The sequence below is a fragment of the Acipenser ruthenus genome, chromosome 11, assembly GCF_902713425.1.
Source record: "Acipenser ruthenus chromosome 11, fAciRut3.2 maternal haplotype, whole genome shotgun sequence".
Lineage (NCBI taxonomy): Eukaryota > Metazoa > Chordata > Actinopteri > Acipenseriformes > Acipenseridae > Acipenser > Acipenser ruthenus.
This window is the reverse complement of record NC_081199.1, coordinates 9287792-9298898: the sequence shown is the minus strand read 5'-3', so window position 1 is coordinate 9298898 and position 11107 is coordinate 9287792. Positions and strand designations below refer to the sequence as shown.

The window sequence follows — 11107 nt, the reverse complement described above, 5'->3', positions numbered from 1 at the left end:
AAAGAATAGGTCACATCCTGAATGAGATGACAAGGAGCATGAAGGTAAGTCTTTTGAATTACTGGGCAATTTGGGGATGCTGACATAGCTTACTAATGAACAGGGGTGCTAGAAATCAGTTGTCAGGCTTGGTAACAATCAATTAATTCAGTTATCAATACCAGTGAATTAGCTCCACCTTTTACATAAGCTTTCATGTCCAATATAACTGTTTCAATGTACATAAGTTCATAAACCGGGCTTTCCTGTTGGGAAGCTGGTTTTTCAGAGCACAAGTTATTAAATAATAATGCAGAATATCTGCAGCAGTTTCTGTCCTTTCTTTGATGTCAGACTGGTAGAAAGGTCATCTTTTCTCAACCCTGCATTGCTAAACTGTCTCCCTCTGGTAGTATTGACATGTAACGGAGGATTAAAGCACACTATTTTTTTCAAAGAAAGATGCATCACATATTTATGTTACCAAAAACAGCCATGGGGGGGGGGGACTACAAAAGGTTGTTGTTCAACAACCATTTGCAGTCTGAAGGCAACCTTGCGCTCTGTAAGCAACTGGAATTGTACTGTACAAGTAAAGGTATGCTAGCTATTTGTATTATCTGGGACTCCAAGGTTAAATTAAAGGGTATGCAAGGTGTTTAATGGAGAGTGATAATTAGTTTGGACTACAAGGACAAATGCACATTTCATGTAGCATTTGTTAGCAATGTTATTCATATTACAGATTTTTTTGATCTTTGCATAACTTTATATGAAGCTTTTTCTTTAAGTATATTGAACAAGTTTAGCCTCTTCTATTGTCTGGGGATGTTGAAGTAATCCTTTTATTGGACACATTGGTGATGTTGACCACTGAAGGTCCAGTGACCCATGGTTATATATATATATATATATATATATATATATATATATATATATATATATATATATATATATATATAATTAATATAAGGTTATTAAAAAGGCATAGAAGAAAAATAAAATAGCATCTAGAATGGTTACAAATGTTTAATACACTGTTCATATTATCATTTGAAATGCTGTTTTTATCAGTAGTAAAGCCACATTTGAAATTTTCTGTTTTATCAGTACTAAAGTCACTTTATTTTTATTTTTCTTACAAAATTGAACAGAATCTGAAAATAACTGAAATATTGTATCTGCTAACCATGCCTTTAAAATACATTTGTGTTCCTCTTTCTTGCAATATTATCACTGTGTTCTTTGCTTGTGTGCAATACAACATGCAGATATTTCAAAGACCACTCTACACCTAAAAAGTTGCCTGTGCTTCCTGTTACCTAATCACTCCATGTTTTGTAGTTCAAACTCAGTACACTGCTCCAGCTGCGATCACACCATGAGACACACAGCAGAGGACCTTATAAAACTTATAAAAACTATCCTAAAAGGTTCTCCAGCATAATAAAACAACAGTTTATAAAGCCAAGAAGAAAATTGAATTTAAAGCATTGGTTAGCACTCATTTTAAAGGAGGATGCAATCTCTACGTGTGTGATATTGATTTTATTTGTGGTGTTTGCAGTCATGAACAAGTTGTACCGGCGGCACTCCACGGCAGTTTCTGACGCACACGCATCACAGCGGCTCAGTCGCAGAGGTCCTCTCCCTCCAATCGGCTGCTGGCTGCCATCTCCGACTCCAATATATACGAGGGCTACCTGGTCTACGAGAAGTGTGAGTCTGCAGCTCTCATTGCAAAATTTGTATTGCATGAGAGGAGCTGTTCTTTACTGCATGCTAATATTGGACTAAAAAAGATAAAACGAGATAGTAGCGTGGGGACCAACCAAGACTTTGCAGCAACATCTGCACACATTGAAGTATGAGCTGAGCCTCCAGTGCTTTTCCTCTTCCAGGATTTCCTGGCCCGGTGTTGATGGCTCCAGGGATCAGCCAATTTGCAGCCTCCCTGCAGCATCAGCTTTTGTAAGCTGTATGTAAAACATGAACTCAAGTTAACTACAACACTGCATCTCTCCCTTCTAGAAAAAAAAAATATCTAGGATTTTCTCTTGCTAATTTAAAAAAAATAATAATTCTGTGGAGAGGAAAATATAAAGCTTTATTTTTACTAAGCATGTTTGAACTGTCTCAGTCCACAGATTTCTTTATTAAGGTAATTGGGAGGTCCTTGGTTTCCTCTTAAAAGAGTGGTGGCAGTGATCGGGTCAGAGTTCAAATTGTCCAGCATTTTCTTTGGGCACGATGGTTTCTCCATCCTCAGCTGTATGTAAAACATGAACTGGTGTTCACTGCAACACTACAATTTCTACCTGTGTTTAGGGAGCACCCGGAGAGCCAGTGCCCAGTACACCAGAGTCGGGGAGCAGCAACGTCTGGTGATCCCAGCACCTGTGCAGTGCTCCGTTGCCTGCGGGGGGCGCCTGTGCAAATATGAAAACCCCATCAAGTGGACCGAGGAGGAGCAGGCAATTAAAGGGTTATACTCGTCCTGGTAAATCAACTTCCTTATCATATCTCATTCAAAACGGGCTGTCCTTTAAGCTTTAAATCCACATTTGTAATGAGATTTTTTTCGTCCTTCTGTAGATGTAGGTCTTGAAACCAGCTTCATTTAACATAATACTGACGCTTGAAAGTTTGTGTTAACATCCTTGAAGGACATTACTTCGACAGAATTTATTTCATTCCTTGAGACTGTATCAGCTGTTCTGTTCTAGATCTGTAAAATTAACAAAGCAGTATAATTCAACACAAGCGTTCTATTTTCCCAGCAGTCAAAACATTAAGCACCTTTTTTTGTAGGTCTGAAAACAATTACAGGTTGAGTGAAGATCTTTGAGATAAATGTTCTGAAGTGCAATACCTGGAGGCAGAGTATAAGAGAAATTAAGAAACATATACTTTACTTGCATCATTATTCCACTTCACAACTACTGCTCATTCTATCAAAGATACCATTCCTCTTCATAATGCTTGGAAATGCACTCGTGTCTAGTTATTACAATATTTTTATACTGTCTCTATGTAATTATTTCTCTTCTTCATTAGGATCACAGAACATTTTAGCAATGGCACGCCCTTCCTCTGAAGCCATACAGCAGCATGCCATTATCCAGCAGTTCAAGCAGTAAGTTGGAAGTGCAATGGGACGTGGTCGAAGACAGTAGACCAGCATTCAGGATTTCACAATTGCCAGTAATACCTTGGCTTCCAGTGTAAATAAGCAGTCATGGCAGCTACTGTGTAGCAACCAATGATGATGTAATACTTGAATATCTCCCAGATGACGGGGTAAAGTTTAAAACTGACAAGCCACTCTGGTCTCTCCCTTGATTTTAGTTCATTTAATTGCCACAACGTGGGAACAACGATCTCCCCTTGATTTTCCAACCTATCAAACAAAGCGAATTCTGTAATTACTCCATAGCTACTTCTTTTGAAACCAGAACCCTGCCACACACGAGGCATTCTGAGCAACTACAAAGAGGTCTATACTGTGTATATGAAATGACAGGACAGAGTGCTGTTTTCTGGTTTTGAAACACAGCCATTGATTTAGTTATTTTTTTGGCACGTAGCATGAATAAGATTGTGCTGAGTGCAGGGTGAGTCATGTGATCAGGATGGCCAATCTTGGCTGGGGGCCCAAAGGAAGTATTGCTTTTGCTTTTGAGTGCCTGTGAATTGGGGAACACAATATTATGGTTCAGCACATCTCACTGCTCTTCAGAGAACCCTACTAGCCGGGACCTCACCTCCTCTGTAATATCTGTTGCTTAGGTTGGGCTGGTGAGTCGATTGGCTGACAGCAGGAAGAGAGATCGCCTGTTCATCACAAGCTTGCTATAACATCGTCAGCACAACATGCAGAGAAAAAATATTCCACTTTAAAAGTAATTATACAATTATTATTAGCACAAAACAGTACAAAAAGAAAATACAGACAAATAACATTTTATATGCAACGTATTAAACTAAATTGAACCTGATTGTGGGACACTGAACTGCAATAAATCCCGTTTGCAAATGATAACTCTGATTTTTAGTCCTGAACACTGAGGCATCGTAAACTCGTGGCCATGTAACAATAAGTGCCATATGTCATATGAAGGTGACTGTATCTGATTGCCCTGTTGAAGCAGACTGCATTGGTAGCAGCTGGCTCCACTGTGCACAGTGAAACCTGGCCTGTAGGGACTCGTTATTTAAAGGAAGGTTTCCTGCGAGTGTCCTTCACAAGAGACCCCTAGCTGAGCGCGGGACCCTGTGGTTCACCTTTGCTGAATAAATATGGCCAATCTTTGAAGGGATATGAAAGCAAAATGCCAAGCACTGATTGTAAAATGCGAGTCAAATGCCTGCTCGCTCTTTCATTTATTTTTATGAACATCTGGGTGACTGGTATATGTAGGAATACCTGCTGGAGTCCCTCAACCTTACTAATACCAACACACATTAATACCAAATGATTTGATCATTTAAAAAGTTTAGTTTAGCCAAAGCTGCTTTACATTTTATTGAACAGTTTTAATCATTTAACCATGTTCTTTATTTATATGCAAACTGTTCTGGTTTCCTGTAGAAGTAGTTTACAGTCTCAAGTCAATGCAACAATCAAGACCAGAAACAATCTTGATTTTGTTTTCCATTTGTCCAATATGATTGACCTGCAGCCGTCAGTTTTGCCATTTTCACAATTGCTTTTAAAAAACTGAATTAAATTCTCTTGTCCATTTTAATGCACTATTATCCTAAGGTCTGTCAAGTCAAATTTGAAGACAAAAAAAAAATAAAGATCACAAATTTCTGAAACCTGGAAAGTGGAAACCCTGAGAATATGATGTTTGTGTTCACAGGCTGGGAATCCGGAGTGTGTTTAACCTGCAGCTCCCAGGAGAACACGCGAGCTGCGGGCCCCCCCTGGAGCCTGGGAGTGGATTCACCTACCTGCCAGAAGTGTTCATGGAGGACAAGAGTGAGTGAGGCAAGGGGACTGCAGGGTTTCTACCAGGGTTTAGTTGCAAACATAGCACACTAGGCCACTGTAAACAGACATGTACTGAGAGCATTGTCAGATGCACTGGTATCCATGGAGACAGTCTCATATTGGAAGTTACATGTGACTCCGATGGGTCAAATTTAAGATATCTTTCTGATTATTATTGTTATTGTTGTTAAGTTTACTTTAACATATGAAAACATATTTGAGAAGACATATTCTCTATTTTTTCTTTTCCAGTTTACTTCTATAACTTCACATGGAAGGACTACGGAGTGGCTTCTCTGGCAGCTGTGCTGGATATTGTGAAGGTCATGGTGTTTGCACTGCAGGAGGGCAGGGTGGCTGTGCACTGTCACGCCAGTCTGGGCAGAACAGGTGAAGCACTTTATAAACCCACCTGTAATATGAAGTAAATGTACAGCCTTGATTAGCACTAATATTGCACTCCCTAACCTCAAGTAACATTAGTTAGTCAGGATTCGTGAAACCATCCGAAAGGCATTTACTATTCCAGAAATATAAAAAAGGCTACTGCCCAACCCAGCCCTGAGTCCTGTGAAATCAAAAGGAACACCATTCTATTAATGTTTTCTTGTTTAATATGCATGAGAAAACAACTGTAGGCTACTAATACATTTATATTTGTATTTATTTATTTTTTGCAGCCGTGCTGCTTTATACATTTTTGGGATGTTTAAATAAACCATTCAATCATAAAACTTAATTTCTTGCCACAGTTGCCTTCCAGGGGTCCTCATCGCATGCTACCTGGTGTTTGTCACCAGAATCAGTGCTGACAGAGCTATCCTCTACATCCGAGCCAAGAGACCCAGCTCCATCCAGACTAGGGGGCAGCTGCTGTGCGTGCGGGAGTTTGACCACTTCCTCCAGCCTCTCTGGACCGTGTTCTCCTTGCGCGACTCGACTGCCCACCCCTTCACCCTCTCCCAGTACCTCACCCGGCAGCGCTACCTCCTTCACGGCTTGGAGGCACGAAGACTCAGGAACTTGCCAAAAATCGTCTACATCATCTGTAGGATCCTAACGGGACTCTGCGAAAATAAGAAATGCAAAACACGGTCTTTGGCGCAACAATGCAGCCTGCAGGCTTTATCCAGGGAGATAACCAAGACTCTGTCTATGTTTTCTGAAAGTGACGTGATAACTGTGGCAGGGGTAGATCAGGTGTTGACTCCCGCTACCATTTCACTGGCCTCCTCTTTTAATAAAGAACAGAAAGGGCCTTCTCAAGAATGGAGAACCCAAAGATTATTCCCTCAACATCCCTTAAATAGAAGGATGAGCTACAGCGACTCAGACCTGCAACAAATAAGCTTACACTTTACATCTGACAGCAGAGACCTAGTTGAATCGTGGAGTTGCCTAGGACCCCAAGGAGTCCAGACTGTACGTTCCTCTGGTCAGATCACCAATCAGAAGACACCAGATGGTAAGGATTGCCAGAAACTGACATCAAACTGCCCTGCCACAGCTACATGGCAGCAGAGACGGCAGAAGATGTTCAAACGGAGTCAGACGATTGCAGAGGGAAGTGTTCTGCAAAATCCTGGTCCACCACTAAGCATAAACCATAACCTAAAGGAATCCCCTGAGGGTAACATGAAAGCAAAGTGTCCTCAATTTCCCAGGGTGAAATGCTCTCAAAGGATGGGGTTGCATGCTGACAGTAGTTCTCCGGCAACCGTGTAGCAGGCCTTGTCATGTGCAGTGAAAAGAGAAGGTGTCTCCAATGGGAAAAGAGAGTCGTCATGCAATACTGGATCTTGCAGGAGTAAGCAGCTGGCTGTGGCCCTCACGCTTGCAGACCAGCATGGAAAAAACGGAGACACAATGGAGAAAATCCTGTCCTGGCAGGTAATTAACAAAAATGAATCCAAAACGCTAAGTCATAAAATCCTGGGTCTCAATTGTAAGAGGTCGGCAAAAGATTCAGATTTTTTTCCCCCCTTTCAAAGTTTATTTAATTGCTCTAGAGTCTGATGGCATTTTTTTATTAAAATATTAAAGGTTATCTGCCATGCAGTCTACTGTAAATGATCACATTATGAAGTACAGTGAGATAGAACAGTGAGGCCCAGGACTGAACACAATAAACCAACTGTAACTGCTTAATGGATTTATTTTAAAGTGTAAAATGTTATACACAGTCTGGCATTGTATTGGACATTTGCACTGTAATTGTGCATATAAAGGTCTGACATACTGCTTCTATCCACACATTCTAGTAGACTGCTGTATGTTGGTATCGACCCACAACAAGCCATGGGGGACTCACTGATGCCATTAAAAATGTCCCATAGCAAGTGCTGTTGAAACCCATTTGTGCAAATCACATACTTCATTTACCTATGAGCAGCTTGTCTCTGAGACCTCAGATTCATTCACCACTGTGTTACCACTCATAATTAATTTACCATATTATATGGGCTTCAATAGGCTCAAATTCATCACTAGGCTGGCTAGATAAGCCACACAATGTTCAGACTATGCCAGCCCTTCTATATATATATATAATTTGATTGCAGCAAGAATTGAACTTGTCTGAAGAAGCGTGGGGGAAGCTGGAGAAGGAGCTGGACCCAGCTGTCCTGAGTGGGCTTCTGTGGGGGTGGCTGGAACACCTCAAGCAGCCTGTGCTATCGGAGGCGGACCTGACAAACATGCAGAGCAGCCTGACTACAGGCAGCCCCCTCCAGCATCTCAATAAGGTAAACCAGTTATACAAATACTGACTGGAGTTGAGGGTTTTGTTGGAAAACTGATGCAGCTCGCTTTTTCAACCCAAGGGAACAATTTTTCATGTTAAGGTGAAAACTGCTGTCAATATCGGTTTTATTAAACCTGTGACATCAGAGGGCAATTGTTCTTTGACTATTCAGCGCTAAAGGGACTTTTTGCCAATTTGTGAGCAATAATACTCATTATTTTTGATCATGTGACACTTTATTAGCCAATAGGGTAGCAAGTTTCAGTCTAAGCATTTAATAAAGGATATAGTCATATCTGCACCTACTGTTATCCTCTATGGATATAGTGAAGGTAACTGTATCTATGTTCATATGTTACACTAGATTTGATGAACCCTAAGGAGATCTGAATCTGGGGCTATAGCGAGGTGATCAGTCTGTCAGTCCATCTGTCTGTCTTCATGTCACACTTACATTTTTACATGCTTTATCAGGAGAACCGACCATCCAATTGTGATGAAGCTTATTTACATATTTAATATCAAAATCTCGGGGTGTCGGAGTCTGTATGCATGGTTTACTTTTTCATCGCACTGATAGCTCCAGTTTTGTATTTACAGCTGTGTGATTGGTATAGGTTGTCCACTGGACACACAAAAGGCACACCAAGGCAGAACTGAAGTTGTCACGCCACACCAGCAAGCAGGATTTATTCTTGCAGCTGAGCACAGGAAAACCACTACAGGTACCAACAATGCTAGCAGCCAGGTTACAATACACGGTAGTGTAAAATACAGAAAGACTAAAAAAGTCAAAACTTTGCTCTAAAATAAAAGTTGCTTCGCTGCGCCTACTACAAACGAGGTCCCGCTGACACACCCCTGCTAAATATACCTTTTTAAATGGGGGTTTACAAATCCCGAAACTAACCCCTGATCCTTTCAGCTAATTAAACATTAAACCGACATCTGGTAGATTGGGGATTAACCCCGGCTCTCAGCACTGGGGTGTGACGGGCTCTTTTTATAGCGACATGCTCCGCCGGGACGCACCCACCAGCCTGTCAAGGACCCGCAGCTGACCAATTCTCTGCTACGATTCCCTGTAAACAATCCCAACTGGCTGCGCGTCGCAGGCAGCGTCTGGCTTTCTCCTGCAAACATACGCATGCGTCCGAGCAGCCAGTGATGGAGCGCTGTGCCTGTTACAAGCTGTTACGCTTGTTCTCTTTAAAGGACTGATAACCAAGACTTTAAAATCTTACCTTCTCTTAACTTTTCCAGGGACAACCTGAAACTTTGCTTTGCGCGCTTGACTGTGTGGCCAAACTGAAGGATTTACCAGCCGAAGAATCGCATTCTCACGGGGGTAATAATTATGAGGGTTATATTCTATACCACAGGAATAACAGTACCAATAAAACATGTGTTTGAGGTTGCTTATAGCTGGAGTACCCATTACAAGTAAGCTAATGTTAATAGTTTTAACAACAATATACTTGTTTAAGTGGTATAGCTAATGAAATAATTTCAAATGAAACCGTTTTAAAAGAATATATCTTTGCAATTAAGCACGTTATAGCAATTAGTTTTTTGTTTGTTTGTTTTTACCAGCAGAGAAGGAAAGATGACAATGTGCCAACAGAACATAATGAATTCCTAAAGAGAACACTGAAGAAGCTTTTAAAAGAAAGAACAAAGATCTAACATAAAACGCTGGCTGAGAGCATTGCCTTAGCAATGGTGCTCCCGCAGGTTAGGGTGGCAAAACCGGCAGGGACTGTTTCTCCTCATCACGCTACAGCGGACACCTGTAGGGCTGGCATTTCATCCTTTCATCAGTTCGTGGTCATTCGCTCAAAAGGCGGCTAGCTTGGTCGTGGGGAAACTTGATGCATCAATGCACATTTGAGTTAAACAGTAATTCTAAAATAATTCAAACAGGGTTAATCGGCATAGATTATCCCAACAAATGCATTTTAAAATAGCAAAAATGTGGTATTAAATTGTTACAAGAACTATGTCTTTGAGTAGTAATGCCACTCCCTTACGGCCACGTTTTGTTGGTCCCTTAACTGGTCTTAATAGAGGGGTTTCACTTGGTGACATCCTGCTCCTAATTGAATTGAAAGGCAAGGCCTGGAAGCAAACACAAACCTCACGGTTCAGAGACAAGCTCTGTAGTCGATAGGTAAGTACAGCAGTGGGCATCAGTGTGGAGTAGTGGTTAGGGCTTTGGACTCTTGCCCAGAGGGTCGTGGGTTCAATCCCTGGTAGGGGACACTGCTGCTGTACCCTTGAGCAAGGTACTTTACCTAGATTGTTCCAGTAAAAACCCAACTGTATAAATGGATAATTGTATGTAAAAAATAATGTGATATCTTGTAACAATTGTAAGTCGCCCTGGAAAAGGGCGTCTGCTAAGAAATAAATAATAATAAAGTACGGGTCTTATGCTGATGTCAGTGTTATGAACTCATCAGCCACCAGGAGGAGACCCATTCCAACTTGATGCACCTGTGAGTTCTTGTTTAAATATATTCAACTATCTGTCAACTCCTGTCTCTTTTGCAAAAGTGTTGTAGTTGTTTTTCTTTGATGTATGAAATGTATTGAAAAAATGTGCAAACAATAAAATAAAGGCTACTTAAAATGTGAGAAACTGTAATGACGTGTTAAAATAGTCAATGGACATGTTGATGTGAAATATAATTCCATTTGTTCTAGGTTTGTTATTAATAAATCAAATCTACCGTCTAATACAATGTCTGTTGCTCTAAATCATCATTCAGTTGAACTTCACTTTATTGAAAGATTGAAAGTGCAATTCCTATATGTTGCATGTAGCCTGTGTGCCACTGGTTTCTGGATTACTGTTGTAAAGGGCACATCCAGAGTACCAGATGAGATTTGTGTCTATCGGCACCTGTCTGACTCCTGTTGGGCTTGGTGGGTTCAGTGTATTGTCTCCACTACACGCCAGGTCTGCTGGCAAATATTGTAAATAAACTCCGGGTCTCTATTAAACACCAGGTCTCTGTCATTGACATTGAAGCTGAGGAGGAGCTTGAGTGTAATGAAGTGACAGCGATGAAAGTGACTCTCAGGATTAATAAATAATACTAATAGAAAACGTAATTTAAGGTAGGCCTACATGTAATGCAGATTTGTTAAATTTAGTTATTATGTTATTTAAAGTTTTGATAATTTTAAGCGTCCTGAAAGTAGTCCAGATAAGCTCTTGGTGTATGTCAACGTGTTTTGTTGTATTAACAATGTACAAGTTTGAGATTAAACAATACATTATTTTTGATAATGATACGTATTGCTTTTATTGTTCATTTTTAAAAACATTTTAGTAGATTTAAATTATTATTATTATTATTATTATTATTATTATTATTATTATT

At 40.4% G+C, this 11107-nt stretch overlaps 1 long non-coding RNA gene and 1 pseudogene across 1 annotated transcript; both read left to right on the top strand.

Annotated features, from left to right (window-relative positions):
• Positions 1-2261: 2261 nt before the first annotated feature.
• Positions 2262-8088, top strand: LOC131739322 (protein tyrosine phosphatase domain-containing protein 1-like; annotated as a pseudogene).
• Positions 8089-8755: 667 nt separating this feature from the next.
• On the top strand, positions 8756-11016 carry LOC131739412 (uncharacterized). Its single transcript, XR_009330510.1, has 2 exons — positions 8756-9066; positions 9312-11016. It is a non-coding gene; the product is annotated as an uncharacterized LOC131739412 (long non-coding RNA).
• Positions 11017-11107: the final 91 nt, after the last annotated feature.